General features: G+C 35.9%; 1 non-coding gene across 1 annotated transcript; it reads left to right on the forward strand.

Annotated features, from left to right (window-relative positions):
- Nucleotides 1-310: 310 nt before the first annotated feature.
- LOC139438441 (U6 spliceosomal RNA) lies at nt 311-417 on the forward strand. Its single transcript, XR_011648115.1, has one exon. It is a non-coding gene; the product is annotated as a U6 spliceosomal RNA (small nuclear RNA).
- The last annotated feature ends 16,307 nt before the right edge of the window (nt 418-16,724 follow it).

Consider the following 16,724-nt stretch of genomic DNA (forward strand, 5'->3'; position numbering starts at 1 on the left):
AAAGAGAAAAGACAAGACAATAACATAAAGAGTGTTCTGTCTTTTATGGGAAAGATAGAAACCAAAATAGAGGTGTTAGCAATAAAAGTCAGAAAAATTGGGGCTGAACAAAAGAGGTGGAATATGAGAGAAACAACAGGAGATGGAAGAGAGATAGATGTAAAGAAAAGGGGATAGCATTGGTAGCCTAAATCAGTATGCACAGAAAAGAGGATATAGAGGATGAGGAAACACAGCAAACAAGAAACACTGCCTGCAGCACCTAATAGAAAAAGGGATACAGAAAGGAAAAAAGAAAAGAAAAAAAGAGGAGCTCACTTCAGCAACACATATACTAAAATTGGAATGATTCAGAGAAGATTAGCGTGGCCCCTACAAAAGAATGACATGCAAATTCACGAAGTGTTCATATTTTTAGAAGCAGCTAGAAAGAGACCTCGAATAAAAGGGTCAATCAGATCCGCAGAATATCTTAGTCTACATGTTGGATCAAGTGTTAAAAACTGCTTTTTGACCTTGAATAAAAGGGGGAAATGGCAAAGACAAATGAGTTGATGTGGCTGAGGGTCTTCCAAAAGGGATCAGGAGGTCACCAGAGGGGTCACAGTTACACACACCTCAGCAGGACCCCAGAAAAAGCCAAAGTAGATACAACCCTACATACTGGTTCTCCTGAAGGCTACAGAGTTCCATAGGGTATATAGTCATGGCAGATGGATTTGGAGCTTTGTGCCATGTCAGAGGGCCCTACTTTGGAATTTGTGCACCTGAGTGTGATGGAGTTGGACTCAGGTGTGCCTTTTCTACACATGCATCTTCTGTCACTTTTACCAAACCTGTGGTTGGTAGAAGAGATGGTCCATACTCAGGAGACTTGAATATCTAGACTACCCATGGCTAGCTGGCCCTGAGCCTCAGCAGAGTGGCAATTCCTACTCTCTGGTTCATTGGTCTTACACAAGTCAACTAACAGGGAGGTGAAGATGGTCAACCACCACAACAGGGAATCAAGAGTGCCTTTAACTATAAGCAGAGGAATTGCATCCATCACTCATGTGGAATCTAAGAACCCTCTTGTTCTAGAAGTGGAGAGGACATCACTATCCCAGGGGCCACAGAATGGAGGAATAAAATATGGATTAGAGTGGACTCACTGACATTCTACTACAAAACTATTGTGATGAGTAATAGATGAAATTTTAGCATCAATTTAGAGAATGTGGACATAGTAGTTGCTGAGGGCAGGGAGAGCGAAGAAGAGATGTGATGTGGGGGCATTTTGAGGATTTTGAGTTGTCCTTAATGATATTGCAGGGTCAGATGATGAACTTTATATATCCTACCATAACCAACTGTATGTACTGGGGGAGAATGTGAACTATGGGATAAACTATTATCTTTGTAGTGAAGCAGTGCCCCAAAATGTGTTCACTGAGTGTGATGAGTGTGCCACAATGATGAGGGAGGTTGGCGTGGGATGAGTGAGTTGGAGGGGTATACAGGAACTTCTTATATTTTTTAATGTAACATTTTTTGTGTGATGTATTTATCTTAAAAAAAATACAATTTACAAAAATGATGTGATGGGGGTGGGGAGTAGGTTATATGGGAACCTTCTATGTTTTTTTGTTTTTCAATTATTTTTAATGTAACATTCCTTGTAATCAATTAACTTTAATTGAAAATATATATAAAATAAAAGAAAAAAGAGGAAAATGAAAGAAAAGGGTGGTGGGGGAAGAAAGAGGAAGGAAAGACAAGAAAACACACAAAAACAAAGTGGATCAGACAAGGCCTCAAACAAGTATTCCTCCTTGCTATTGAATAAACTGCTTAGGAATCTGTCCTTTCTGCTTTCTCCCTTCCTCACTTCCCTCTCTCCCAGGGCAGAAGGAAGCCCATATGAGAGCTCCCCTCTGAAATTCACTTGTGACCCTGGTAAACCAACTCACCATGGAAAACTATGACTCTTAGTCTTTTTGAGAGAGAGTACCCCACCTTGCTGGGAGCTCTAAGCCTGCCAAGCATGTCCTACTGTCCTCCTCCCTTAGGTGTATTGCAAAGGCCTAGTTAATTGCCTGATTCCACCTTCTCTGAGACCAGTTTTCCCTATTTCAGGTCTTTTAGGTAATTTGGGCAGCCTCAGCATATTCACCTCTTATCTCTTCTTATCATGTCCCCAAGCCAGCTGGTGTGCTTCTCACAGCAAATGGGAAAAAGAATATACATAAGCTTTTCCAGGATTTTGCCTATTCTTTTAATCAATGTTGACTATCCTATCTTCATTTTTTAAATCAAATATTTACCTTAACATTTTATATTTAGCCTTGTCTTGGTGCCAAGAAGTAGATGCTTAGAGGGCCCATTTCCTAAGTTATTTATTTTTCATTACCATCTTAAAGTGTTATTTATGGGAATAGATATGGAGTCTCCAATATAGAGTCTTTCTTTCCTTCCTTAATTGCTGTGGCTAGAACTTTCAGAACTATGTTAAATAGAGCGGCAAAATGGGCATCTTTGCTTTTTTTCTCATGATAGTGGAATGGTTTCAATCTTTCACCATTGACTTTAGTATTAACTGTGGGCTTTTTGTTGTAATTTTAATGTCTTTTTTATTTTTGAGGAAGTTCCCTTCTAATCCTACTTCCTTGAGTGTTTTTACCGTACGAGTATTGGATTAATTTTACCAAATCTTTTTAATGGTTCAAATGATGTGATGTGATGTGTTTTTTCTTTCTATTAATATTAACAGGTATTTTATTGATTTATTTAGTTACACTGAACTGCCTTTGCATTTCTAGGGTAAATCTCATTTGATCATGGTATATAATCCTCTTATTATGCTGCTAAATATTTTCAGTGATTTTTACATCTGTATTCTTACAGGTCTGAAGTTTTCTTTGATGTGTTTGTCTGTGGTATCAAGGTAATGCTAGCCTGATAGAATGAATTAAAAAGTAATTCCTTCTGTTCAATTTTTCTGGAGAATTTCTGACATTTGGTGCTTAATTCTTCTTTAAAAATTGGAAGAATTCACCAGTAATACCATGTGGCTCTATGCTATTTTCTTTGGAAGGATTTTGACTGGGAATTCAATTTCTTGATTTGTATAGATCAATTGAGATTTTCTTTCCTCTAAATCAGTTTAGGTTATTCATGTGTTTCCAGGAATTTTTCCATTTCACCTAGTTTTTCTAATTTTTTAGAAATAACTATTCCTCCAGTCCTTTTTATTATGTAATTTCATGGTATTGTAACAACTTTCTTACCTGATTTTATTAAGTTGTACTTATTTTCTCTTAATTAGCTTAAATATTTCTTGCTTTTTTTGATCTTTTTCAAAGAGCCAGCTTTTGATTTCATTTATTCTCTCTTTTAGTTTTTATTATCTATTTTCTTTTTTTTTTTTTTTTTTTTTTTTGCTGTAATCTTTACAGTATCCTTTCTCTGCTAGCTCTGGGTTTCACTTTTTTTTCCCTAGTTCTTTTTTTTATTGGTTTGGGATTTTTCTTTCTAATATCTGTGGTGGTTCTGACTAGATTCCAGAGTTCTTTAAAGGTTACATCTGGTGACTTTTGCCATCTCATTAGTTTTTTGTTGTTTTTTTTTTTTTTCTGTACAGTGATAGGGAGCACTGGAATTCCCTAGTCTTCTACTTCAGTGACATCAATCTCTGCCAAATCCTGCTCTGCGCTTCTAAGAGAATGTTATAGTGACTTCCTTGTAACAGCTACAGTTTAGTTTGGTCATATGAATGTATAGACATTTAAGGAATTGCCCAAAGTTTTTCAGGTAGCCAGTGTTTTTTTCTGAGGGTTTCAGAAATCCGGTACCTTTTAATCCAGGTCCCAAAAATTTATCTGGCAATGTTATTTCCCTGTAACTGATAGGAAAATGATACTTCTGGGACAAACAGGAACATGTGTTGGCAAATATTTGATGTCTTTCCATAAAAGCATCAGCTGAACATCTCAACAGATCCCTAGGAACATCAACAATAGAAGCAACTCATCTGAGTATCTTGAGAAGACGGTACACCTGGCTATTCAACCAGCCTCAGAAAACAAATGTGCCTGTCCTTCCCTCTATGTCTGTGGACTCTCTTACTAAGCAAGTTGCCCTTCCTCCCTCATTTCAGAGGTAGGTGAGATACCTGCAAAATGAGCATAAACAGGAAATACGGTGTTTGATCCTAAAGGTGTTATCTGTACTCAACATCTAAACATTCACCTCTGCATCTGCCACAAGCACCAACTATCATACCTGATGATACATTAAATGTTTCTTTCCACCTCACCCTATGAAACATTATCCCTCCTAGTAAGCAGGCCCCATCATAGTAAATCTTGCGGGATGACAGATGAAGGCATACTCAACATGCATTTGGGAATTTTACACTTTGAAAATGGAGAGCGTGATCAAAAACCTTTGAGGACTTCTTCCATTTTCATCCTTTGGATGCCAACAAGGCCCATTCTACATACTGCTCACTACTTCATTACCATCCTTAAGTGCCCCCAGTGGCTCTTCTGAGTTATATGTGATAAATTGACTGAAACCAAAAACAATATAGTAATTAATGGAAAAGCTAGTAATCATACATGACTGAATCCAGAAACTAAGCTTAGTCCTCTAATTCTAAAAATGGTTCTGAGTTAACCACTGTTTTCACCCCCATTTGAACAGATGAGAAATCCGACCTATAAAAGCAGTTTAAAAGTTTTTGGCCCAGAGTATAGGATTGCATTACCAGAAGTAACTAGTGCCAGATAGAGCCATCTATAATGAATCTACTGAAGATTCCTTGACTTAACCATTCATTGAAAATGATAAGGAACATCTAGATAACTTAGCAAAAATTAACAAACTAGAAACGACATATATGGATGCACAATGACTTCAAATCATGTGATAATATCTATTAAAATACATATGCTTAGTAGGCCATGGAAATAAAAGCAAAAGGGGACAAGTTTGAAAATATATATTTTAACTGTGTTAATGAATTTTTAAAAAATATATAGATAATCAAAGAGAAAGTGGGTAGATTTAATAACAGATTGAACATTGAAGAAATGGTTAGTGAATTTAAAAAAAGTGAATTATCCTAAAGACAGGATTTTAACATTTAAAAGAAAATAATGAAAAAAAAAATAAAGGTAAGCTTAGACTCTGATAAGTTCTAGATGATCTGGAGAATAGAGAATATAATTTTCAGTTACAAATAATTTCTAAAAATGAATAATGAAGAATCAACCTGTAAGAAGTTAAGAAAGAAAGGAATTTGAAACCAGGTAGACTAGTAACACATAATTTAAATCCAAACTAGTTCAATCTTATTTATTGTAGGGTAGGATTCCATTATATGAATATCCTGCTGTTTACCCATTTACCTGTTGATAGACAATTGAGATAATAATTTTTAATCACTGTGATTAAGGCTTCTTTGAAAATTTTTATACTTGACCTTTCTCTGAAATTGCATTTCTGGGTCATAAAGTACTCACCTTTATTTTTTCTTTTAACTTGAATCTCTCAGAAGTGTTTATATCATTTACATTCCATTTGCTCCCCATCTTTGCTGAAACTTGGCATTTTCCCAGTTTTTAAAACTTTTATAGTGGATTTTTATGAAGTATTATATTGGAAAAGAGATGGTATCAATATATCTGATGTTGAACATTTTTCTCTGGCCCTTTGTTTTCTGTAAAGTGTTTACCAATTTAGAAATTGGGTTCTTGTCTATTTATTTTTGAATTATGTGTTTTTAAATGTATTCCAAATACCAGTTCTTTATAAGACAGACATTTTGCAAATATTTTCCCCTGTTCTGTGACTTGTATTTTCAGTTTCTTAGTATTTATTTTTATGAAGTCAAACAGACCAATTTTTTTTTTCACTTTATACTTATTGTTTTCTGTGACCTGTGTAAAAATTTTTTGCCTAGTCCTATCAAATGTTCCTGTTTTGGTGAAAATGCTTTATGGATTTTAGATTGTATTTTTATATCTTTGATCAAAATTGAAATTTTGTGTGCATGTATGATAAAATTGTTCTGTATCAATACCAGTTACACCAGCACAAATCATTAGAAAAACTTTATTTTCCTGTATGACTGCTTTCATGCTATTGTTAAAAACTGAAGACCATTTGCATGTGCCTTTGTTTCTTGCTCTTTTAAAAGAAGTTCTATCCTGTTTGTTAATCTAATCTACACTCTATGGATTATGATAGCTTTCTAATCATTAAATTTTGGTTTTGGTTTTAGACATCTTCAAATTTACTTTTATACTTTTTCAGTATTCCTTTGAATAATTTAGGTCCTTTGCCTTTCCATTTCAGTTCTAGACTATGCTTGTCAATAAAGTTGCATTGACTGTAGATCAATTGGGAGAAGACTGCCATCCTAATAATGCAAATTCTTCCATTCTTAGTGTGTATATATATACACACACACACACACACTATATATATAGTATCTCAACTGTATATATACTATATATATATAGTATCTCATATATAGTATCATATATGTCTTTGATTTTTCTCAGCAATGAATTTTGTTGTGATTTTTTTTCCATGTAGAAGACTTAAACATCTAAAATATTTTTATCTACTTGTAATTGGGGTTTAAATTTATTTCAAAATATAGTACTAGAACATTAAAATACATTTACTTTTATATTTTTAAAAACTGGTAGCATACAAACCATGTAACATTTCACATTCTAGCCACTTGAAAGTATACAATTTACAATGTTTTGCTACTATTACCATCATCCATTATCAAATCTTTTCCATCATCCCAAACAATCTGTTTCCTTTAAGCATTAACTACCAATTCCTTATTCCTACCCTGGCATTGGTACCTTGCAGTGTAGTTTGTATCTCTATGAATTTGCTTGTTCTGCTTTTGTCATGTAAGTGAGATTATGCAATACTTGCCCTTTTGTTTCTACTTATTTCAGTCATTTACCTAGTTTTTTGCCTGCTCATTGTAGTTTCAGAACTTCTTTATGGTAAAATAAAATGTTTACCCATTTGTCTGTGGACAGATACTTGTGTTTCTTCCACATTTTGAGTATTGTGTATTATACAGCTGTGAACATTGGTGTACATGCTTATCCAATCCAGAAGTGGAATACCCAGATAATATGGTAATTATAATCTTAACATTCTGTTAAATTGTCAAATTGTTTTCCACAGTGGCTGTACCATTTCATTTTCCCACCAACAGTGAATAAGTATTCTTAGTTCACCATATTCATGCCAACTCTTATTTTCTAATTTTTGAATAATAGTCATTTTGGTGATGTAAAGTTTTGGTTTTAACTTGCATTTCCTAATGGCCAATGATGCTGAATATCTTTACATTAGTTAATTAGCCATTTACCTATCTAGTTTAGAGAAATGTCTATTCAGGTCTTTACTCATGTTTTATTTGTGGTGTTTGTCTTTTTGTTATTGAGAACTCTCCTACTCTAATGGGTCACTCTCAACCAATTCCCTTTTTTCAAGGCCTCTATTTACAAGTCCCCTCAGGAGCTTGTGTTGCCCAAACCTTTGTCTTTTATCTGCCACTGGATTTTCTTGACAGTGATTAAGGCAGAAAGGATTGATAGGGAAGAGATAATAGTACTAATACTTAGTGGGTAGAAATTACTAAATCCAGCTCCTTCAATATAAAGGTGAAAAAACAAAGGCTCATGGAGAAGAAAGTTATGCAAAAATCAGAGCATTTATATCTCCCGAGTTACACTGTGTCTTCTCTTGACATAATTAGAGAAGTTCCTGAAAATAAAAAAATAAAAAAATTGATATGGTTTCATTGAGATGTTTTAAGAAATTTAGAGTTTGGCTATATAGAGTCTGGCTCCACCTCTTTGATAACAAATGTGAATCAAAGTCACTTATTTAGCCAGTTTTTTTTTCCCCTCTAACATGGTATCACCTGAATTTCTGAGTAGCAGCCCTGGCATTAGTGTAGTGCCTAATGACAGTAAGGGTTAACCGAGTCCAGAGAACATTCATTTATTAAATTTCAAATATGTCTCTAGTGCCTGTAGACAGGTCCAGAGGAGCTCCCACAATCCAAAAAAGCCATATTCTGGCTCTGTATTTTCTTCCTCTTCATCTTCTTCATCGTCCATCTCATTACCAACATGTAGCATCACCTGATCTTTGTCTTGGAAAGGTTCTTTTTCCCTACAGTCTTTTTCCTGTGCCCATTGCTCCATTACAGCCTGCCCAACATCCATATTTTGTGTTCCCTGCTGTTTGGATGCACACATTTTGGGTGCAGAAGTTAGAGAGTGAAGATAGGCCTGTACCCCAACTTCCTGCCTCATTACCATAGAGGGCACCTGAACTGCCTTGTGCACCTGCTTGGTTTTCTTAGGGATTTGAATCCACTCCACTTGGTCAATTGGGGAATACGTATTGTGTCTCTGGCCCTGGCACAAAACTTTTGATATGGTTTCAATTTGGGTGTTGGTCTTTTCCAAGAACCTCTATGCCAGGTTCTATTCACTCCAGAGTTCCTTTGCTTAACCTGCCCGTCACCTGAGGTGCTACAGTATAGAGCCCACATTTTCAACTTGACCAAGTTCGAAGAGTGGGAGTTCTTGGTGCAGTTTCCTGGGTTGGTGGAGAAGTTTGAGTCTGTGCTAACTGTCAAATCTTTGGGCATGTCCTTGGCGTGGCTGAAGTCGTGGTATGGCTGGTCATAAGGGGCATAGTTGGTGTTGATGACCATGTTCATCTCTGTCTGGAGGCCCTCAGTTTGCACTGGGTTTTAGCCCTGTTTCTTTTTATATATGTGACTTGCAAACTGTAATTGTGGTCTCTAAAGATTTGCAGGAACCCGTTGGTCTGGTGATAGGTTTGGTGGCCAAAGAGTACAAATTCTGCCATGGAGAAGATGACACCAACTTGCTTGGCAAAATCTCTGGATGAGTGGCCCATGCTACTCCAATGGTTTGGCAGTGTTTGTAGTCCTCTAGGCTGCCCCATAGCTACTCCAGTCAAGAATCCAGATTAGTGGAGAAAGAGGGAGGATTGGTTGCTGTGACATTGCAGCTTTGTGGCTTCATTAAAGCAATAAGCAACAATCCTTCCGACATCATCCTTTGCTTGTTAGGACTTTAGGTCTTGTGGTCCTGTGTTTGGGAGTATAAGAGAGTACCGTATCCTATCAGACTGGCTTTTTTTTTTCAAGGTTTATTTTATTTATGTCCCCCTCCGCACCTTTCCCCCTTGCCACCTGCACTCATCTGCTCTCTCTGTCAATTTCCTGTGCCTTCTTCTCTGCCTGCTTGTCTTCTCTTCTTGTCTTTCTCTTTAGAAGGCATCAGGAATCAATCCCAGGACCCCTGACATGGGAGAAAGGCATTCAATCACTAGCACCACCTGGTTTGCTGCATCTCGTTGTCTTTCCTCAGCGGGGACATCTCCTTGCGGCGCAGGACAACTTACCACAAACTGCTTCTCATGGGTTCAACTCCTAGTACCTAAAGAATGTATCCAGTTAAATTAACTTGTTAATATAAAGATTTTTTAAATTCTGTTTTTCCTAATTCCATTATTTTGACCATTCCCCACTCTTATTATTTTTATTTTTTATTAGGGAAATTGTAAACAGAAAACTATCATGCAAATGTGCAGCATTCCCATACAACCTGCCTCCACCCACACATCACTGTGGAACATTTGTTACATATTTTAAGATAACATTGGACTATTACCACTAATTATCATTTATAGTATATAATAGGTATATCTTTTCCATATCCCATTATTAAAACAGTATTTCTTTGAATTTGATGCAAGAATATTGCAATATTGTTGTTAACTGCAGTCCATAGGTTACATTAATTGTATTTTCCCCATGCAACTAGGGGTAATTCATTTTTTATAATAATAATACATTTTATTTTTAGAAAAGTTTTAGAGTGCAGAAAACTTACACCAAAAGTTTAGGAGTTCCCATATAAAACACAATACAGTTTTCTCATTATTAATGTCTTACATTAGTGTTGTACATTTGTTATAATTGATGGCCTGGTATTTACATTATGGTTTACACTTCATATTGTACATTTTTAAAGGTTTTGGCAAATGTTTAATCATATATTCATCATCACAGTATCATACAGAGAAGTTTCTCTGCCCTAAACATGCCCTGTGTTTCATGTATTCATCCAACTCCCTCCCTTCTCAATCCCTGGCAATCACTCTTTATATCAATCTTGATAACTAAAATAACAGTAACACTAATTTTGTCTGTAGCTGTACTCCCCCTTATGTTTGTACATTCCTTAATCTTGAGAAATTTGGGGTGGTGTCTGCTCTGACTACTGTAGGCTGAGAGGGAACTTAAATATTATGGGGCAAAAAGAAGAACTGTTTTGCTTTCCGTTCTAGATACTCTTTTTTGGGGGGGGATGGGACTTGTCCAACATCATCCTTTTGTTAGTTGTCCAGGGCAGGAATAGGAGTTGCCCACAACTCAGCTGGGATTCAGGGTTCAAAAGATATTGAACAATCCAAAGATTTAAGACTCTGAGTGATAAGTTGAACAGGTATATTGAAATATTATAGGTTTAAATAAAAGGAGTAAAATAATCATGAGTAGGGGAATTATAAATGATTATAACTATTATATTTGAGAAATAGATGTTCATATATTCCCAAATATAGCCCACTGAGGATATAATGATTTCATGATGTTCTGTCCTTCTTGTATGGTGTCCACTTGTCCCTAGAGCTCATAGAACTTTCATTTGAGGTTTTGTCTCCTGTGCAGTTTGTGAAATCTACCTGAAACCTGTGTATATGTAACCTCCAGAATGACCTCCCAATTCACTGTGAAATATCTTAGGCAAAAAACTCTATTTTATTTACTATTTCCACGTTTCAGTCAAGGTCTTTATCCAAATGCATTGCTGATTAATGTTGTAGGATTCCTCCATGCCAGGGAGGATTATTCCCAGGAGTCATGCCCGATTTTTGGTGGTAGGGTAATGAGTTTGCAGAGTTTGGCTTAGAGGCTTCATTTGATTAACAAGATGGTTTTAAGGAGATGACTTTTAGGCATTATAAAATTAGTCTGTTTGATTTTAGAAAGAATAAGCTTCAGAAGTACAAGCATTATGATCAAGGGCTTGACATATTGGCCTGTTTTTCATTAGGCACAGCTTTTCTATTCCAGAGATTTTTGCCATTTTGTTTGAGAAAGTAGCAGGACTTAACTAGGATGAAAGTTTAATATTTTGTTAGCTACTATATGGGACCCCTATCAAGAGAAAATGGAAAATAGGTTACCAGGAGATAGAAGGGGAATAGAGATTGGTGAACTAATGCTTAATCTGCAGAACTTAAAATTAGGTTGATTTTAATAGTTTGGAAATATATACAGGTGATGTTAGCATAGTGATGTGAGTTTAATTAACAACACTGAAATGTGAGTGTGAATGTGGTTAAAAGGGGAAGTTTTAGGTCATCCATGTTTCTAGAAGGAAAACTAGAGAACAAAATGGGAAATGTGTACCACATTGAATGCTGAGGTGGCTGAGGACTGTGGTTAATAATGCAAGTACAAGAAAGTTCTTTCAGGATCTATACCACAGGTATGTAACTACTACAGGGTGTTGATAGTGGGGTGATAATATGGTGAAAAATTGTACCCAAAGCATATTTATTTATGTGGAATGTAAGTGAATTCTTGTTGTCATAGCTATGTAATCAACATTTATATTTTTAAGAACCAACATTTTTGGCTTATCCAGTTTTCTGTTTGCCTGTTTTCCATTTCAGTTATTTCTACTTGCTTTCTGTTTACTTTTCTCTTTTTTCTAGCTTCCCAAGGTAGAGTTATAGGTATTTTTATATAGAGTCTGGGTATTGAAACCTTACCAGATTATGTAAGTACCTACTATTTTTTCCAATTCTTAGATTGTTTCTTCACTACCTAATGTTCTTTGGTCTGTTGTTTTTAAAAATTTTGATAAGGTTCGATTTACATATGCTTCTGGCATAAAGTCTAAGAATCTATTGTCTAGCACAAGGTCCTAGATATGTTTCCCTTTGTATTCTTCTAGGAGTATTATAGTTTTAGTTTTTATATGTCTTATTATATTTATTAGTCTTCTACTTAAATCTTTGATCCATTATGCATTAATTTTTGAATATAGTATAAGGTAGGGCTCCAATTTCATTCTTTTACAAAAGTATATATATTTTTTAAGGTTTATTTTATTTATTTCCCCCTCTGCACCCTGCCCCCTTGCCACTTGCACTTGCTGTCTGCTCTCTCTGTCCATTCCCTGTGCTTTCTTCTGTGTCTGCTTGTCTCGTCTTTCTCTTTAGAAGGCATCAGGGATCAATCCCAGGTAGCTCAATCACTAGAGCTACCAGTTTGCCTCTTCTCTCATTGCTGTTCCTCAGCACAGCCATCTCCCTGCGGCACGGGACAGCTTAAAACAGTGCAGTCCAGCTCTCTACAGCATGTGCAAGCTCACCTTCACTGGGGGGCCCTGGGAATCAAACCTGGGACACCTCATATAGTAGGTGGGAGCCCAGTCACTTGAGCCACATCCACTCCCAGCCTGGCTTCCTGACATACCTAATTTCCACTTCCATTTTCTGCATTAAAAGCAAAATGGCATCTACATATCATATTTCTTCTTCTTGGGGGTGTGTACACTTTGCCCCTGAAATTGGAGAGTTCCAGGTAAATATCTCTAGACCAAGTGAGGGCTTTTAGGGAACATCAGGAATTTGAGTTTTCAGTTAGGGATAAAAGATAAGAACTTTCTCAGCTTCCTTTCCCTATGGTCTATATAAGAGGAAGAGGGTGTAGGGGTGGACAAGGCCACTTGTATGTAGATTTCACTTTCCAGGTGAGATGCAATACTGGATCTGACTTGCACTTAGCACCTCTCTCCTTAGCCAGGCCTCCTTCCATCCAAACCATTGGTAGTTGGGAAGGTAGTTGTCACCAGCAGGAGCATGGAGTCTAGACAAGGTAGCCTTGGTTTATCTTGGGAAATGAGGAATACCAAATATTTGCTCAGCTGCTGCTAACTATTAAGCTTTCTATCTCATAAATGATGAGTAAATGCTCAGTGCTTGATGACAAGAAAGCAGATCCTGCCTGAGGATAATACAAAGAAACTGGGAACATTAGTTCCTGAATCTGGCAGGCCCTCTTTCTGAGGTGAGAGAGTAACCCCGTCCTAGTTGAGATCTTTTTTTCTGGCTTTTTCAGGCCTCCTTCTAGCTGGCTGCTGCTGTCCATGCTTCAGCTGATGAACTATCTCATAACTCACACCCACTTCAGTGGACCAAAAAGCTCAAAGGATAATGAGACTTCCTTGGCCTATTTTATAACACCTCCTCCCTCCCTGACAAGCAAACCCTCATTCCTTTGATGTGAAAAATGGCATGGAGCAGTGTGTATATATGTTGCAGCTGAAGGATACAGTTGCATGTTGTCTATGTTAATGTTTATGTTTGAATGAGAACTTTTCACCCCAGGCTCTTGGAATTTAGAAGAGAAAGCAGGGAGAGAAACCATCAAAATTCTCTGGAACTTTTTCAGAACCTTCAAAGCAATACATATTTAACTTTAAATAGTTATCACTCTTATTTCACTGAACAATAATGAGTTCCAGAAGTGAATTATTGTAATTCATGGTTTGGGGGAAATAGTTCTTATTATTTCAAGTTATTAGACACATGTGCATAGAGCTATGTCATATTTTTATCCTTTTTTTTTCTTTTACAATCACCTCGTTTTTTAAGAGACATTTTTTATCATGATAGTCTTAACAAAATATGCCATTTTAACTATTTAAAGGGTAAAATTGAGTGGATTTAATTGTTGGCATTTTGAATGTGGTATTATAATTTTATGCTGTTGACACCATTACCAAAATTTTAATCACCCAAAACAGAATCTCAATGATCATAAAGCATTAATTTTCCTTTTACTCCTGATCCCAGCCCCTTGTAACCTATGTTTTAGCTTCTGACTATGAATTTACATATTCTAATTATTTCCTACTTATGAGAATATGTAATACTTGTCCTTTTGTGTCTGGCTTATTTCACTCAGCATGATGTTTTCAGAGTTTCTTTGTGTTATAGTACATACCAAAATTTCATTCATTTTTATAGCTAAGTAATTTTCCTTTGTATGTATGTACCATATATTATTTATTCATTCTTCTTTTGATGTACATTTGGATTATTTCCACCCTTTGACTATTGTGAATAATGTTCCAATGAACATTGACATTGATGCTACTATGAACATTCTCAATCTTTTTGAGTCCCTGTTTTCAATTCTTTGGGATATTGATCTAGATGTGGGATCCCTAGGCCACATGAAAATCCTCTTCTTAAATTTTGAGAGACTATCAATTTGTTTTCCACAGTGGTTTCACCATTTTACATTCCTGCCATCAGTGCACAATTGTTCCAAGCATGTCGCAAATTCGCCAACATTTGTCATTGTCAGTTTTAAAAATAGTAGTTTTACCCATGTTGTCTCATTATAGTTTGGGTTTGCTTTTCTTAATAGCTAATGTGGTTGAGCATCTTTTCACATGTTTATTGGCCATATTTGGAAAAATTTCTATTCAAGTCCTTATCCAATTTTCAAATTGTCTTCTAGTTGGTGCATTTTAGGAGTTCTTTACATGTTTTGGATATTAATCCCTTATCACATATATGATCTGCAACTATTTTCTCCCATTCTGTCTTTGTCTTTTCACTTTCTTGATAATGTCTTTGATGCACATTTTTTTTATTTTGAAGTTAAACTTATCTATCTTTCCTTCTACCCCCCAAATTTTTGATACCAGCACTGCAGCAATACCAAAATCAAACATCAGAAAAGAAAAATTATAGCCCAGTAATTCCTGCGAATATAAACTCCAAAGTTAATAACAAAATATTAGCAGATAGAATCAAATCTATATTAAAAGATTAGCCAAGTGATTTTTTGTTGAAATCTGAAAATTTGAAAATTTTGATATGTAAACTCTAAGTCAGATACTTCCCTTTCCATGAAAGTTTGCAGTTTTGTTTTATTCTTTCTTATTTTTGAAGACTGAAGTAGTTTGTTAAATGATTTTTCCAAAGTACTATGCAAAGTCTGATTTTCCTAATGCATATGTAGTCACTGAAGGCTCTGTTCCTTAGCTTTTATTCAGCTGCTGTTAGGACAGAGATTTCCCTGAATGACAGGGTGAAACAAAAATAGACAGAAAAGCACATTTCTACCAGCTTTTTCAAATTGACTGTGTGCTAGGGCTTTCCTTTAGCACACAGTTGGCCTTGCACTGGGCCTGTAGAACAGTCTGAGATGAAAGCTTAGGTTCCTCTCAGGTCTTTCCATACATCTTGTCCCATTCAGATTTATAAGGCAAACATATGGCCTTATAAATTCCCTTGTATATGCAAGCATTCCAGATGCCTCACTTTGCTTAGTTATTCTTCAAATATATCCTTTCCTTCTAAGTTCCAAGCATTTATTATATATTCCAGTGGGTAATCTTTTGCTTTAGGCTGCTATAGTTAGATTATTTTCTTACAGGGTTTTAGCAGATACACCTGTCGCTTCTTCCCTTCTCATTTTATGCTGAATTCTGGGACAGGTGAGACAGAGATAAGCATCCTGGATGAGCCCTTCAGGCTGCCACCAGAAACGTTTTGATAAATACACACTCCCTAATCCGTAAATAAGGTGGTCTCTGTTCCTTTCAGAATCCAGAACTTGAAGCACTTAGTAGAAGACTGAGCTTCCATTGTGCCAAGGTGGGGAAGGACACTAATCCCAGTAAAATTGCCATGAGCCTTTACCATCATTTTTTAAAAAATTTATTCAGCAGTTTGAGATATATTCACATACCATAAGATCTGTTCAAAGTGTGTAATCAGTGGCTTTTAGTGTAATCACAATGTGCATTTATCACAATTTAGACCATTTCATTACTCCAAAAAGAAAAATTCCACACTCCTTAGCATGCTTTTCCCAGCCCTATATAACCTCTCATCCAATTTCATCTTTATAAATTGATTTATATTTACATTTTATATAAATGGTACCATACACTATGTTACACAATAAACAGTTCATATAGCGCAGTCATACAGTATTTGTCCTTTTGTGTAAGGCTGGCTTGACTCAAAATAATGTCCTCCAGGTTCAATCATGGTCCCATATGCTTTATGAATTCATTTCTTCTTAAGCTGAATAATCATCATAGTTTGTTTTTCCATTCAGCTGGATTATTTCCAACTTTTGGCTATCATGAATAATGCCACTATGAACATTGGTGTGCACATGTCTGTTTGTGTCACTGCTCTCAGTTCTTATGGGGAAAAAAACCAGTATTGCAAGTCACAAATCTATCTTTTCCTTGTTTAGGGACTGTCAAACAGTCATCCACAGTGGCTGTACCTCTGCATTCCAACCAACAGAGAATAAGTGTTCTTATCTCCACATCCTTTCCAACACTTAGTAGCTCTCTGTCATTTCAGTACTGGCCATTCTGACAGGATGAAATTATTTCTTATTGTAGTTTTGATTTGCAATTCCCATTTCTTTATGTGTTTTTTTTTTTTTTTTGCCATTTATATTTCTTTCTACAAATGTCTATTCAAATCTTTTGCCCATTTTTCAATCAGGTCACTTGTCTTTTCATTGTTGAGTTGTA

The sequence above is a fragment of the Dasypus novemcinctus genome, chromosome Y (assembly GCF_030445035.2).
Source record: "Dasypus novemcinctus isolate mDasNov1 chromosome Y, mDasNov1.1.hap2, whole genome shotgun sequence".
Taxonomy (NCBI): domain Eukaryota; kingdom Metazoa; phylum Chordata; class Mammalia; order Cingulata; family Dasypodidae; genus Dasypus; species Dasypus novemcinctus.